Source organism: Pan troglodytes, chromosome 2, assembly GCF_028858775.2.
Source record: "Pan troglodytes isolate AG18354 chromosome 2, NHGRI_mPanTro3-v2.0_pri, whole genome shotgun sequence".
NCBI lineage: Eukaryota > Metazoa > Chordata > Mammalia > Primates > Hominidae > Pan > Pan troglodytes.
The window spans coordinates 103,121,650-103,137,765 of record NC_086015.1 but is presented as its reverse complement, the minus strand read 5'-3'; the positions used below and the strand labels follow the sequence as shown (position 1 = coordinate 103,137,765).

Genomic DNA, 16,116 nt, shown 5'->3' with positions numbered 1-16,116 from the left:
GTGTCGAAAGTGTGAGACACCATGTGAAGACGATTTTTCTCCGCTCAGTTTCAAAGAACTTGCGCCGCGGGAGAAGACCCAAACATGTGCGTGTGTTTTCGCTTGTGCGTCAGTGTTTCAGAGTTTATGTGTTTGTACAGTTTGCTCTTAGAAAACATGCGCAAGGATCCATGACCATGAATGTCGGGCCTTTGTGGTAAATGTAGTTCTGCTATTTATGCAATATGAGTAAAGAAAATGTAATTGGTCTGGAAAGGCTCGCCCACAGAAAGACGCAAGTGGCTCGAAGACCCGCAAGTTGTTTTCCCCATACTCCCTCGGTTGTGTGTCCCACCCCCTATTTGGGAAACGAAGTAATAAGGGAGTCCATTGCTTCGTAACTATAGGTAAGAGACCCACAGTGCCTCTTGTCCCAGTCCCAACGTGATTTGGCAGGGAGGGACTAGGAAAACGCGCTGGGCGCCAAGTGCTGGGGCTAGCTGTGAAGTAATTGTGGATGGTATTTTTCAGGACGTCAAACACAGAGGTAAAAATTATACAAAATGTAGTAAAAGCACGCAACGTGCCTGGTACTATGCATGGAATAGTAAGATGAGTTCATTCAGATGTTAGCCTACAGTAGTGGAAATTCAATTTGTAAGAATAAAGGGCTAGACTTCTAGTAGGATACATCCTCGGAAATGACAAGACAGGGAAACTTAATCTGATGAGGCTAGGATTAGCCATATGTGGAAAATTACCCCGTGTGCACCCAACTCATAGATGTTTTATAAATGCATTACTGCCTAGACTTTGTCCGCACATTCTAAATGCCCCAAAAGGGAAGATATTATGTATAAATATGGCAAATGTAAAATAATCTATAAAGATCAAAAGTAATATGGCTTTTGTGAAGAAATGTAGATGACGAGATTTTCGTGATTAATAGATTTTTGAAAAAGATAAGAAATGCCAGTGTGGAAGAGGAGGTGCTATGGCTAATAAACATGAAAAGATGTTCAGTCTGATTATTAATCTGGGAAATACAAAAAAACACCACAGCGAGACCGTTTTTCAGGCAATAAATCACAAAATTAAGAAGTATGGGCCGGGCGCGGTGGCTCAAGCCTGTAATTCCAACGCTTTGGGAGGCCGAGGTGGGTGAATCACCTGAGGTCAAGAATTCCAGACCAGCCTGGCCAAAATGGCGAAACCCATCTCTACTAAAAATACAAAAATTAGCCGGGCATGGTGGCAGGCGCCTGTAATTCTAGCTACTTGAGAGTCTGAGGTAGGCGAATCGCTTAAACCCGGGAAGTGGAGGTTGCGGTGAGCCGAGATGGTGCCATTACACTCCAGCCTGGTTGACAAAAGCGAAACTCGGTCTCAAAAAAAAAAAAAAAAAAAAAAAAGTCTGGCAATACTAAATTATGGAGTGTCTATGCATTAATGGGAATTGATACCTGTTTTGTACCATGAACTATGAATGGTCTTACATTATATTCCACCTCGCCTCAGCCTCCCGAGTAGCTGCGACTACAGGCACATGCCACCATTCTTGGTTATTTTGTTGTTGTTGTTGTTGTTTGTAGATATGGCGTCTCATTTTGCTGCCCAGGCTGGACTTTAACACCTGGCTTCAAGCAGTCCTCCCACTCCAGCCTGCCAAAGTGTTGGTATTAGAGGCCTAAGCCACTGTGTCCAGCCATTTTTTACATTTTTAAAACATTGTAAGAAACAGAACAAAACAACAACGACAACAACAAAAACGTAAAGAAAAATATGCAGCAGAGACTGTAGCCCTCATATATTTACTATTTATTACTATTCCCTCATATATTTGCTCTAACTTTACAGAAAAAGTTTACTGACCCCAGATTATATTGAATAGCCAACCTAAGTTGTCCATTTCTGTTCTGTTTGTTCTGTTATTAGTGAATTGGTTATTAGTGAATAGGCATCCTGGTTTATAAATCAGTGTATTGTAAAACCATACTCTCCAGTATCTGATCATATCATCTAACACAGGGAAGCTCAGGCTGAAATAACTATTAGGTCTTTTTCTGCTCCCTCTTACTGTTCAGTATCTGAATGAGTATTATTAGAGTTTAAAGGAGGAAGCATTCATTTCCCAATGGGGCGAACTGGGAGGTAGCACTTGACAATGGATGTCTGTCGGCAAAAATGGATAGGGTAAATGATAGTTCCTTGGCAGAAAGATTGCAATGTTGCTTTGAATAAGTTATTAAACTTTGCTGGGCCTTTCTTTGTGAGTCTGTAAAATAAAGGGGAGCAATTTCATGATTCCTGTGGTCTCTTCCAACTCCATGCCTTAATCTTGAGTATCAGACCAAGAATTCTGGATTTTTGTCGTTGTTATTAGAGGCAAAGGACATGATGGAAGTATTGTTTTAGGAAAGCTAAATTGGTATTACTGTGCAGGATGAATAATGGATTTGAGCAGAGCTTCCCACCTGGCATGGGTGGGCTGAAGACTGACCCCCGCAGTCTTTGGAGGAAGCAGTGACCTTGGGGCAGTTGCCTCAGGTTGAGGGTATCATCATCTTTTCACTCTAGTGTTGTACAAATATTACCATTTTCTATGGATGCCATGATGTGAAAGGTTGGCAAAAACTGAATTAGTAAGAGAGCGATAAAGTTTGAAGGCTGTTTCGTGAATGCTCACCACACAATGAAAAGGTCTTAATCAGTGCAGAGGTTCTTAGTCAATAAGCCCAGCCTATAAGTGTACTTCAGGAACCATCATAATGCATTCAAACTTTTGCATCATGTAGACAATAATGGTAGTAACAATATCAACAATAGCATGTTGTATGTACCTCTCTATGCCTCTTATATCTTAATTCATTTAATCATAACTCCATGAGATACTGTGCTGGGACTAGGGTGAGGCAAGCAGAGACCTAGGACACCAGATTTAAGGAGGCAGTCACTCTCAGGCTGACACTGACACCGACCTGAGAATGCTTGTCTCACTTGAGTCCTGACGCTGGTCCCTTTACTGAAGGCCACAGCTCTAGTTCAGCAGCTCTCCTCAATTCTTTCTTCTGAGTCTAGTAACTTGCCTTTGTCTCTACAGACTTAGGAGTGGTAACTGCTCCCCACCATTACTAGTCCTGGGGTTCTACACCACGTTTCATTCCCTAACCTGACCTCATGTTCAGAAATACTCCCCTTACTAAATTATTTTCAGTTTTCCAGCTTAAATGGGTCATCTTTTGCATGGTAGGACCCCAACTGATAAAATCAACTGCCTACTTAGGGTTCCCCTCAAAGCAGAGCCTGTGTCAAAGGCTTGGGTGCAAATAGTTTATTTGGGAGGTGATACCAGGATGCAGGAATAAAGGCAGAGAGAATGAGACAAAGAAGGAGGATTGATATTAAACTGGTTTTGATGTAGACAATGACTGGCTCTTTATCCTCTTGAAGACCCTCTGAAAAAAATAGGATATACCCCGGAATTAGCCTCACAAAGTGATACAGGAGTTAAGAAGAAATTACTTAGACAGGTAGTAACGGTATGGGAGTCCTCAGTAAGGCTTTTCTTTTTAATGAAAAGCAGCCCCACATAATTTTCTAACAAAGAGCAGCCTGCAAGCTGGGAGCTTACACGAATGAATGCTGGCAGGAACTAAGGACTAGACACGTTCAAATGGCGCCTCCGTTTTCCCTTCTCTGCCAGCCACGTGTACTGCAAGGAGCAGGCAAGATGGCACTGATCAACTGGAAAGCCCATTTGCATAATAAGATTAGGGTGGAGTGACCAGCCTTCCCCGTGTGCTATGAAAACATCATACCTGGTCGAACCAATCTGTGAGCCATATGTAAATCAGACACCGCCTCCTCAAACTGGACTAGAAAATTGGGCACTTTCCGCCACCAGCCAGTCTTTTCTGCTTGGAGACCCCTTCTCTATATAAAGAATAGACTTCTTTCTCTTCTCTTCTGCCTGTTAAACGTACGCTCCTAAACTCCTCGTGTGTGCCCAGGTCCTAAATTTTTCTGGTGCACAACGATGAACCCCAGGGTATACACCCCAGACAACATAGCATCTTCAAAAGGACAGAAGGTTAGGACACTTATCCACTGACTGTCATCTACCATTGAGTGAGGGTTGTTGCCAGGGTTATGAATTGGCAGATATTCCCAGGCTGTGCTGCTGTTGGAGAAAGCCCTGAGGCAGAAGAGTAGAGCAGTATACCTCAGCTCACTTGAGGTGGGATAATGACAGTGTGCCCAGAACTTTCCTCCATGGCTGAGCCAATTTCAAAATGAGCTAAGGGGCATAAAAAGCATCTGCTCCAGGTTTATACTGTTTTTCTTTCCATTTTATAGATGGTGAAACTAAGGCACAGAAAATTAAGTAACTTGCTGAGTTACTAGTAAGTGATTTCCCATCTGCCCCATGACCTTCATACACTCCCAATGTGGTCTGTGTCCCCAAAATAACCCACAGTCACTGCACTAGGGTAACAATAGTATAGAAAAAAAGGAAGAACCAAAATGAGGAGCATTACCTCAATTTGTGCTAATATTTTGGAAATAGGATGGTGAGGAAAACAGAAGTCAAAAAAATCTAAAGGTTCAAATCTTAAAAACTAAAAAAAAAAAAAAAATCTTAGACGGGACTAGTAAAACGAGGAGGGAACAGTTTAGGGGGTAAAATGATGAAGTAGGCCTTAGACAAGGACAAAACAGACCATAAACAATAAGGACAAAATAGACAAAAGACAACTAAATGAATAAATAAATTCAGATAAAAATGATAAATTCAGCTAAAAGATAGAAGTGCTATAAAGGAACTACATAGCAATTGTGACCTAGGTGGGAGGGTTAGTGGAGGACCGTGGCAAGAGATGATGATGGAGAAGTAGATGGGGGCCATACCTGAAAGAGCTTCTCAGCAATCATAAGGATTTCAAGCAGGAAACCATTGGGGAATTTTTAGGCTGTGAGATCTGCTTATGTTTTTTAAGCTGGATGATGTCTAGTAATAGTACAAACAGAAAGACTAGGTTGGAGGCTCTTGTAGTCATCAAAGCTAGATAGCAGTGTCTTGGAATTTGATAGTAGAAATGGAAATGAAGGGAAGTGGAACTAGATGAGATTACTTAGGGAGACAGTGTAGAGAGCAGACAAGAGTTCCCGGGCCTCCACTGTTTAGATGTCAGGTGTAGGAGGAGAGGCCAAAGAGCCCAGGAGAAAATAGCCAGAGGGAGGAGGAGAGCGACACAAATATGATCCCTTTGAATAAAGAAAGAAGAGTAGTCCCGAGACAAGGGTGCACTGCTGAGAGTCAAGGAAAAGGGGATAATTGCAAGAGTCAAGTTCTTGCAAAGGGGAAGCAGATGGAGATTCACAGCCACATGGAGGAGATGCCATCTGATAGGAGCAGGGTCACTTCATTTTAAGAAGATTCCTGAGATGGCAGGACGATGAAGCCATTCCTATCTTGTGACTTTTATTTTCTCAGTGAACTTTGAAACCCAATAATTTAGGACAATGGTTCTCAATTCTGGTTGCTTGGTAGAATTTCCTGGAAAGATTTGTATGTATATGTAAAGATTTGGATTCTATTAAAATCCTCCTGGTTTTTTTCATACCGTCCTCTTCTTTCATTATGACTTTGAAGCAATACTGTTGATAACCTGCTCCATTTTCCTTTGACCCGTGTCTGAGCTGCTCTGCAGCTGTGATTGACCATTTCCATCATGCTGATAGCTTCCTTCTCTGAGCACCTCACAAACATGTTGTTTTTGTTGTCTCATTGTCTTAGGATCTGCTTTCACCTCTCTAAACTTCCTCTTCACCAAGAACTAGGGTTAAATCTCGGCATAGACAGAGTGGAAAGTACAGTACCTACTAGAGGAGAAAATTACTTATTCATGAGAAAAGCTATAGGTTTTCTCTATGTCAGCAAGAACCAACAATTTTGTGAGGTAACTTGAAGCTTAGACACAATGGCGATCTATGGTAAATGAGATGGAGACGTCAGAACTGCCTTGGCAGATTATTAAGGACAGAGTCAGAAGGCTCAGAGCCCTGGACTTTTTTTTAGAATGTATTTGTTTTTTTAAGACCAAAGAACCTGTCAGCTCACTGTGTTCCCTGGGAGGGCCAGAGGACAGTCTTTTCACTAACGCAATAAGATTGCAGTAGTGATTGAGTACCAACTTGGCTGAGAGTCTTAATGGCGACTGTCCTGTGCAGGCTAGGAATGACAGCAGGAGATGCTCTAGTATCAATAGGTACCGTAGAATCCTAGAATAGCAAAGGCATTTGGCAGTGCAGAATCATCAGAAGGAAAATGGATGTAATTACAGTCACAGGTCCTTGATATTCAGGGTATCTGTGGTGTTCCATAGACTATGATATTCCTAGGGGCAAGATAGATAGAAAGGTAATGAAAGTGTTGATTGAATTATATAACAGCAATAACAATGAACTTGAGCTGGTGAACAGAAGGTACATGTCAACTGCCAAAATGGAATAGTATGATCTCTGGACCGGTTTCCAGATGTGAGCCAGTTTGGAAACCCAGAGCTCATCAATTAAAGAGAATCTGGATCCCCCTGAGGAAGACCCCCTGCAACACCACAAATATATATAGTATTTACCCATACTTTTTCCACAGGAACCTGTGGCCATTTTTTCAGAGGAACCATACTGGAGAAATTAGGAATTCCTAGTTCTTTCAAGGGCTGTCAGATACAGGGTGAACTACATCGATATCAGGGAGTCTAAGGTGCACCATAAACCCCTGTTAGAATGGGGCATGCAGTGGCTGGGTGATAGGATACTTTTTCTAATCTGTTTCACACTGGCTGTCATGGGTCCATAAACTTATGGTCATTCCCCAGTTGCTGTGTCCATAATTATGATAGCAGCTAATAGAACCATTACACTGGTCCTTTGACCAATGAAATATGAATCATTATGGTAGGAAGGGCCTAGTGGAAGTCCCTGAAACTTTATCCCTCTCCCTTACTCCTTGGCAAAGATAATAAATCATAGGCCATACCTCAGTCCAGTGGAATTGCAGAGATTAATGCCAACTTGAAAGACTAATGGTGACTAAGGAGTTCAGTTAACCAGTATGATCCCTTCGAAGCCAGGTGGACCATGGCAAATAATAGTAGACTACTGTAAACTGAATCAAATGGTATCCCTAATCAGAGAAGCTGTAACAGATAATGTATTTTTGGTTGAATCAATTAACATAGCCGCTAGCACTTCATATGTGATTTTGATCTGGCAGGTATGTTCAGTTCAATCTCTGTGAGGAAGGAAGATCAAAACAATTTGCATTCACTTGGGCAGATTGAGTTCAGATTAACTCAAGGCTGTGGATATTTTGCTGTGAACATTCTCAGGGCTGGTTAACTCTCTTGTTCTCCATCATCATATAGTTCAAAAAGACTCTGTTTTTTTCTCAAAACAAAACATTGATATCTAGAGAGCAGGTAATGGCAAGTATTCTGGATGCCCTAGTAAAATACATGCATGCCAAAGGGTGAGAGAGAAATTACAAATGTTCAGGGAACTGCAATGTTGGTTATATTTTTAGGAGTTTGGTGATCTGAGGCATGCCTGGGAATCCCCTTCAATGTAAAGGAAAATTTTTTGTATCTCTCATCTTCCACTAAGAGAAACAGTATTTTGTGCAGATAGCCTATGCCACATTTGGAAATAGTGTTCTAACTCATTTATCAGGTGACTCAAAAGGCTGCCATTTTTGAATAGAGTCAAGAGAAGGGAGGGCTCAGCAGCAAGTCTTGGCTACGACACAAGCTGCCCTGCCACTCAGGCCATAATGACATGGCAGATCCAAAGGTGCTGAGTGATAGATAATGATGCTGGATTGAATCTCTGGCAGATCCTAAAGAGAGAATCACAGTGCCTGCTCCAAGGATTTTCTAGTACAGCTTTGCCTTCTACAGCCAAACCATTTGAAAAGCAGCTGTGGGCAAAATGTTGAGTCCTAGCAGAAACAGGCACTTGACTATGGAATATCAAATGACTATATGACCAGAACTGCCCTTCAGGAATTGGCTATTGTAAGGTTGGGTGCTCACAGTAACAATCCACTGAACAACAGAAATGGTATACATGCGAGCACATCTAAGCAAGTCCAAAAGTCACAAGATACATGAACAGATGGCTCAGAGCTCCTTGCCTTTTGTGTTTCTCAGCTCACACCTATGTCCTCTGGGTTATTCTCTATGACCAGCTGATAATGTTGGAAAATGCTCAAAGCTGGTTAAGCTTGGTATGTTGGTAGAACTGAAAATGGATTGCTACTACACTGCGGTTCCACTCAGGGAGGATCCTTAAAGGACAGAGGTGAACAGAATCCTGGCTGGCGGAGCTTCAGTACATGCATTCATCTCCTTTGAATGGGGAAAATAGTCTGAGGTCAGTGTAAATGTAGGGCCTTGAGCAACAGTGAATGGTATGGTTGATTGGGTGAAAGGTCTCTAAGATAGAATATGTGAAGTTCAATAATAAAGAGACCTGAGGAAGAGGCATGTGGAGGGACCTAAAGGAGTGAGCACAAAGTGTGTGTATCTTTGTGGCACATGTGTGTGTCCACCAGAGAGTATCCACTACAAGTGAAGCATTGACCAACCAGGTGGACAATGCGGTAGATTGTATTTTTCAAAGATGGCCACCAATATCCTCCATCTCACATACTCTTCTTGTAATCTGACCTTGACAGTTCTCCCATTGAGTGGTGGGATCTGTGTTCCCTTTCCTTGAACCTTGGCAGAACTTTATCATGTCAACCAAGAGAACATGGTAGAAATGATATTCAGTGACTTCTGAGGCTAGATCCCTAAAATTCTGTGCATTTCCACCTTGCTCCCTTGGGATGCTCACTTGGAACCCAGGCATCACTCTGAGAAAGCTCAAAGTAGCCCACACAGAGTAACCCTGTGGAAAGAACATGTGTAGCTATTCTGGCCCACAGCTCAGCTAAGGTCCCTGCTGACAGCATCCACAGCCAGACCTATAAATAAAGATACCCCCAGGTGATTCCAGTCACCAGCTGTTGATTGATCCCAAGCTGTGGTCCAAGACATCATGGAGCAGAGGCTAGCCATTCCCACTATGACCTTTCAGAATATCTGACATAACAGAATTCCTGTAAGAAGAAAATGACTGAAACCTGCTTCTTGAACTGCTGTTTCTATCATGGCCACGAGAGGGAGACCTTGTTCCTTAGGGACCTGCAAGCTGCCAAAACCGTATTCCTTTGTTGGTCCCTGTCTAGATTGGCAGTGGATTTTCCTTCCTTCTCCTGACAGGGCCTGCTGAGGTCAGGTGGCTGAATTAAAGCTTCCTTTTTCTAATCTTATGTCTTCAGTATGTATGAACTCTGTAAAGATCCTCTCATTTAGGGGAAGAAAAACCTGATTGTTAACTTTGCTTTTGTAATGAGAGAGTTAGCATGCAGATTGCATATTTGGGCCTGAGGAAAAGGAAGTCCAGTCATTTGGGTTTGTACTTTGAAGTTAATGGGTGAAGGCAGAGCATCTGCGTCCAGCAGCCAGGTCTTAAGGTCTCTAGAAGGTAACATCCACTGAAGTAGAGGAGGCACAGAAAGTGGCAATTTCCATAATGGTCTGCAGAAGTGTTCCTGGGAGAGCTGGGATTTGTGGTTTTTGGACCACCGAAATGTTGCTGCTTAGGCCCCTGATGCATTATTGGTGAGAAGTGCAGTGAACTTGGAGGTAAGGGAGGCTGCTAGAAGTCATTTCCAATTGCCTCCTATGGTTTATTCCTATTGATAAATAGTTTACCCTTTAGTTTTACTTTTTAACATCATTTTTTGAAATTGTAAAATATACATAATATAAAATTTATTATCTTAACCATTTTAAGTATATTAAGTACAGTTTAGTTCAGTGGCATTACGTACATTCACATTGTTGTGCAACCATCACCACCATTCATCCTCAGAACTCTTTTTATCTTGCAAAACTGAAACTCTGTGCCCATTATACAAAAACCCCCCTCACTCGAGCCACTGGCAACCACCATTCTGCTTGCTACCTCTATGAATTTGACTACTCTAGGTACTGCATATAAGTACAGTCATACAATATTTGTTCTTTTGTGACTGGCATAATGTCCTCAAGGTTCATCCATGTTATAGCATGTGTCAAAATATTCTTCCTTTTTAAGGCTGAATAATAGTCCATTGCATTATAGGCCACATTTTGTTTATTCATTCATCCATTAGTGGCCTCTTGGGTTAATTCCACCTTTTAGATATTGTGAATAATGCTGCTATGAACATGAATATACACATGTATGTTTGAGTTCATGCTTTCAATTCTTTTGGGTATATACCAGAAGTGGAAATGCTTGATCATATGGTAACTCTATTTTTAATTTTTTGAGAAACCACCATACCGTTTTTCATAGTGGTCCAGTTTTACATTCCCCCCCAAGCAGTGCACAAGGGTTCCAGTTTCTCCACATCCTTGCCAATACTTGTTATTATCTGGTTTTTGTTTGTTTTGATAGTAGTCTTCCTAATAAGTATGAGGTAGGTCCCTTTCCTTTTCAAAACCTGCTGCCTTTATTCTAAGGGATGGGAATGTCACCATGACATCTGTCATAGTCTTTTTGTAGTTGACTATATCTGTTGTCTCTGGTAAGCACAATAATCAAGAAACAACAGAGAGCCCTGTCATCTCCTGAACCCTCACTGGCAGTTGTTTGCTTCTTAGATAGCTAAGAACTTTTGTCTCCTTCCTTGAGGAGGCAATCTGGCATAATACCTGAGAGCATGGACTGTGAAGCCAGATATCTGCATTAAAATCATGGCATTGTCATTTATTAGATCTTGGACAAGTTACTATGTCTCTGCTTCTTGTCTTGTCTTTTCTCTCTCTTTCTTTCTGTCTTTCTCTCTTCCTTTCTTTCTTTCTTTTTTTTTTCCCCCAGGGTCTCACTCTGTTGCCTAGGCTGGAGTGCAGGCACAATCATAGCTCACTGAAGGTTTGAACTCCTCGGCTCAAGGGATCCTTCCTCCCCAGCCTCCCAAGTAGCTGGTGCTACAGGTGCACACCAACACACTGGCTAATTTTTAAATATTTTTTGTAGAGACAGGGTCTTACTATGTTACCCAGGCTGGTCTCAAACTCTGGGGCTCAAGTCATCCTCGTGCCTTGGCCTCCCAAAATGCTGGGATTACCAGTGTGAGCCACCATGCCCAGTGTCTCCATTTCTTTAGCTGTAAAATGGAGCTAATAATAGAGTTATTATGAGGAGTAACTAAGTCAATACATAAAAACATTTAAAGCAGTTTGTGGCACATGGTTGGCACTCACTAAATGGTAGCAGTTGTTACCCCTCTGGAAGCTCCCTGAGGCCTCCCCAGAATCTGATGCCCCAGTGCTTCCTGTACAGCCTGCAGAACTGTGAGTCAATTAAATCTCTTTACTTTGTAGATTACCCAGTCTCAGGTATTTCTTGAGCAGTGCAAGAACAGACTAATTCAGAAAATTGGTACTGAAGAGTAGGGCATTGCTATAAAGATACCTGAAAATGTGAAATCAGCTTTGGAACTGGGTAACAGGCAGAGGTTTGAACAATTTGGTGGGCTCAGAAGAAGACAGGAAGATGAGGGAAAATTTGGAAATTCTCGGAGACTTGTTAAACTGTTATGACCAAAATGCTGTTAATGATATGGACAATGAGGTCCAGGGTAATGAGATCTCAGATGAAAGTGAAGAACTTATTGGGAACTGGAGCAAAGGTTACTTTTGTTATGTGTTAGCAAAGAACCTGGTGGCATTGTACCCCTGCCCTAGGAATCTATGGAACTTCGAACTTGAGAGTGATGATTTGGGGTATCTGGCAGAAGAAATTTCTAAGCACCAATGTGTTGAAGATGTGGCCTGGCTGCTTCTAACAACCTATGCTAATAATGTATGAGCAAAGAAAGGACATAAAACTAGAACTTACGTTTAAAGGGGAAGCAAAACATAAACGTTTGAAAAATTTGCAACCTAGTCATGTGGTAGAAAAGAAAAGCCCATTTTCTGGGGAGCAGTTCAGACTGGCTGCAGAAATTTGTATAGCTAAAAGGAAGGCACATGCTGATAGCCATGACAATGGGGGAAATGCCTCCAAGGCATTTCAGAGATCTTTGTGGCAGCCCCTCCCATCACAGGCCTGGAGGCCTGGGAGGACAGAATGGTTTTGTGGGCCTCACTTAGAGCCCGACTACCCTGTGCAGGCTTGGGACACTGCTCCCTGCATCCCAGCCATTCTCGCTCCAGCTGTGGCTCAAAGGGGCCCAGGTACAGCTTGGGCCACTGCTTCAGAAGGTGCAAAGCATAAGCCTTGGTGGTTTCCACATGCTGTTAAGCCTGTGGGTATGCAGAGTGCAAGAGTTGAGGCTTGGGAACCTCCACCTGGATTTCAGAGGATGTATGGAAAAGCCTGGATGTCCAGACAGTAGCCTGCTGAGGGGGCAGAGCCCTCATGGAGAACCCCTACCAGGGCATTGCAGAGGGGAAACATGGGACTGTAGCTCCCACACAGAGTCTCCACTGGAGTGTTGCCTAGTGAAGCTGTGAGAAGAGGGCCACCTTCCTCAAGACTCTGGAATGGTAGATACACTAACAGCTTGCACCTGTTGCCTGGAAGAGCCACAAGCACTCAACATCAGCCTTTGAGAGCAGCTCTGGGAGCTGAACCCTGCAAAGCTGTAGGGGTGGAACTGCTCAAGATCTTGGGAGCCCATCCGTTGAATCAGTGTGCCCTGGATGTGAGACATGGAGTCAAAGGAGATTCTTTTGGATCTTTAAGATTTCAGGACTGCCCTACTGAGTTTCAGACTTGCATGGGGCCTCTAGCCCGTTTGTTTTGGCCAATTTCTCCCTTTTGGAATGGGAGTATTTACCCAATGCCTATACCTCCATTGTATCTTGGAAGTAACTAACTTGTTTTTTATTTTATAGGCTCATAGATGGAAGGGGCTAGCTTTGTCTCAGATGAGACTTTGGACTTTAGACTTTCAAGTTAACGTTGGAATGAGTTAAGACTTTGGGGGGCTGTTGGGAAGGCATGATTGGATTTTGCAGTGTGAGAAGGACATGAGATTTGGGAGGGGCCAAGAGTGGAATGATAGGATTCGGATCTGTGTCCCCACCCAAATCTTATGTCAAAATGTAGCACTAATGTGGGAGGTGGGGCGTGGGAGGTGATTGGATCATGGAGGCAGTTTTTCATAAATGATTTAGCACTGTCCCCATGCAGTGGTTCTCATGATAGTGAGTGAGTTCTCATGAGATCTGGTTGTTTTAAAGTGTGTAGCACCTCCCCCCTTTCTCTCTTCCTCCTGCTCCAGCCATGAGAAGACGCCTGCTCTGACTTTGCCTTCCACTGTGAAGAAAAGCTTCCTGAGGCCTCCTCAGAAGCAGATGCTGCCATGCTTCCTGTACAGCCTGTGGAACTGTGAGCCAATTAAACTTTTCTTTATAAATTATCCAGTCTCTAGCCAGGTGTGGTGGTGTGTGCCTGTAGTCCCAGCTACTTGGGAGGCTGAGGCAGGAGGATTGCTTGAGCCCAGGAGTTCGAGGCTGCAGTGAGTTATAATTGCACCACTGTACTTCAGCCAGGGCAACAGAGCGAGACCCTGTCTCAAAAATAAATAAATAAATAATAAATTACCCAATCACAGGTATTTCTTTGTAGCAGTGAGAGAATGGACTAATACACCCTCCATACCACACCCTACTACTTCACCTGCCTTTCCAACTACTGTAGAAGATACTCACTGTTATCATTTACTATCTTATAAGTGCAAAAACTAAAGTTTAAAGAGGTTAAGTAATTGGCTCAAGGTATCACAGCTGGTAAACAGAGGCACTGAGATTTGTTCTCTTTTGGTTTGACCCTAGAACCCTCTCCTAACATTTTTTTTTTATTTTGACTCTTGTTTGGCAGAATAAATAGCAAGGACACCATCATCTTTGCTGAGGAAAGATGACTATTATTAGTAGTAGGCAAGTGGAGAGTCGTCAGTGTTCCATCAGCTTTTCCCCTGTGTCTCTCGTCCCACGAATGAAGAGCAGATGTGAAAATTGCTGCCAGCCACTCACTTGTCAGATGAGAACTGACTTGGCTGTGCTCATTACAAAATTAATTTTTAGGCTCATTACAAAATTAATAAGGCATGTGAAATATAGATGTCCTCAAGATTTATAAACTTTAGAAGTGTCTTTGATTCTAATACAAATCTATTTTTACTTACAGTAAGATAGCAAAGAAAAAAGTCTCTGGAAAGATTCTGGATATGTCTAAGGAAAATTTGATTAGATGGGCCAGTGTTTCAGTAACACACACAAGAAGCTTCTGAATAACTTGTAAAAGTGAGATGATGTGCCCCACTTTGATTTAAATTCCATTACATGTATCCTCAGGAATTAGCAAAAAAAATTTTTTTTTCATAATAAAACTCATTAGATGATTTTGACTTATAAAGAATAACTTGTTTGAGAATTAAATTTGTCTGGACACAAGTATTGGTTCTGTAAAATGAAAGGAAATATCTAAACTTCTGTGCAACTCTCTGTTAAAGATAATCCTAAGGCTACTTCAGATATATTTTTGTTATTCAGGATATGGAATGAGCATGAACATTTGCATTTTAATGGTCACAAGAACCATTAAGGAGAGAAGCTCCCAAAATATAATAAGACATGACTGGTTTCAACTCTATGTTGCCTCTGTATGTTTGGAATTCCTTGTAATTCCATATGTATTTGGATGATGTTTACCTTTGCTGTATCTTTGATGAAATGATGTGTTAAACTAACTTCCTGCAGTAAATAAAGGAGGAAATTGTAAAGCAATTTATTTTGTTCTGCAAATGGTGTTACTAATTACTGGTCAGTCTTTTTTCTCCCTCTTATTACAAGAGGCCATGAGGCCTCTCCCCATGCTCACAGTTCTACCCTTCATCTTCCTGCCAAAAACACATCTTTGGAGCACAGGCATCTTCCACTCTTACGCACTGAATTGTGTCCCCCCAAAATGCATATGTTGAAGTCCTAATCTGCAGGACCTCAGGACCTCAGAATGTGACATATATGGAAATAGGGCCTTTAAGCAATTAAGTTAAGATGAGGTCACAAAGGTAAACCCTAATCCAATATGACTGGTGTCTTTATAAAAAGCAGAGATTAGGACACAGATAGAGGGAAGATCATGTGAAGACATAGATAAATCATGGCCATCTATGAGCCAAGGAGAGAGGCCTCAGAAGAAACCAACCCTGCTGACACCTTGATCTTGAACTTCTAGCCCCAGGACTGTGATAAAGTATGTTATTTAAGCCTACCCAGTCTGTGACACTTTGTTAATGGTAGCCCTAGCAAACTAAAAAACCCACCATCAGGTCAGATTCAACAAGTCTATAAACAAACTGGTGTCTTCCCCTGTATCCTGCCTGGCATGGGTTCTACTAATGGCCTACCCATTTCTGTTGATGGCACCATCCCTGTTTTCCAAGTTTGTCAATGGGAGGAAACTGCCATTTGGGGCCAAGTTTCCTTCTTTTGGGGCCAAGCTTCCTTCTGTCTTATAAGGCCATCTAGTATTGTCCCCAAGTCCAATTCAGTCTTTCAGCTAGCTCTTCAGTTTTTCCATTCTTCATCATCCCAGTTCTGAGGCCCTGAAACAGCTTCATTGTCATGCAGCCCTTAAACCTTGACACCTGAACCTACCTGCTTCTACCTCCTTACTTGCAAGGTCTATTTAGGGTCCTTCACCATCACCCAACATTTCATTTCTGCATAAAAGATGGTCTAGTCTTTTAATTGGTTTTACTACGTATAACCTGCCTTCTTCAGTGTCAGCTTCATAGCATCATTGAAATAATTTTTCCAAAATACCTATTTTTATGCCATTTTCCCACTTAAGGACCTATAGTATCTTATTGCATATTAAAAATAGAAATGTCTCTTCCTTGTATGTAAAGCACTGTGTCACTTGATCTTCCTTTAGTTACTAAATTAATTTCCTTTACTAGTCCTTGGGTAGATGCTCTGATCTAGTCAGACCATTTTCCTGAGCTCAACTTCCTTTCCTCCT

General features: G+C 42.1%; 1 long non-coding RNA gene across 1 annotated transcript; it reads left to right on the top strand.

The window, feature by feature from the left end:
• Nucleotides 1-52: 52 nt before the first annotated feature.
• Nucleotides 53-14,876, top strand: LOC104005661 (uncharacterized). The gene is made up of 3 exons (XR_679064.4): nt 53-386; nt 13,370-13,476; nt 13,969-14,876. It is a non-coding gene; the product is annotated as an uncharacterized LOC104005661 (long non-coding RNA).
• Nucleotides 14,877-16,116: the final 1,240 nt, after the last annotated feature.